This window comes from Fulmarus glacialis, unplaced genomic scaffold, assembly GCF_000690835.1.
Source record: "Fulmarus glacialis isolate BGI_N327 unplaced genomic scaffold, ASM69083v1 scaffold15554, whole genome shotgun sequence".
Lineage (NCBI taxonomy): Eukaryota > Metazoa > Chordata > Aves > Procellariiformes > Procellariidae > Fulmarus > Fulmarus glacialis.
Window position 1 is genome coordinate 1 of NW_009208822.1, and position 391 is coordinate 391.

Sequence of the window (391 nt, forward strand, 5' to 3'; positions counted from 1 at the left end):
GGCGCGGGCGCCTCCCCGGCGGGGAGACAGCAGGCCCGGCGCCCGGGGCGCGGCAGGGGGTAACCCTGCGGAGTCTCGTCCGTACCGCTCTTTGAGCGTCATCCTTAGGATGAGCTACCCACAGAACGGTGCCCGGGCTGTGATGAGGAGAGAAGTGATCTGGGTCAGCTGCAGCAGAGCCGGGGAAAGGGCCAGGGGGAAAGCGGTGTGGCCGATCCGGGGTCCAGCCCTCAAGCGCAATTATTAGCCTGTTTTTATTCAGTTCTATCAGTGGACCTTTACTGTCTCTCATGTTCTTGACCATGACAACAGTGCCTAAAGATGAGGTCTTCCACTGGAGAAGGAAGACTTAGCAGGGTTTTTTTTCTCTCTGTATTGGCAGGATTCTTTC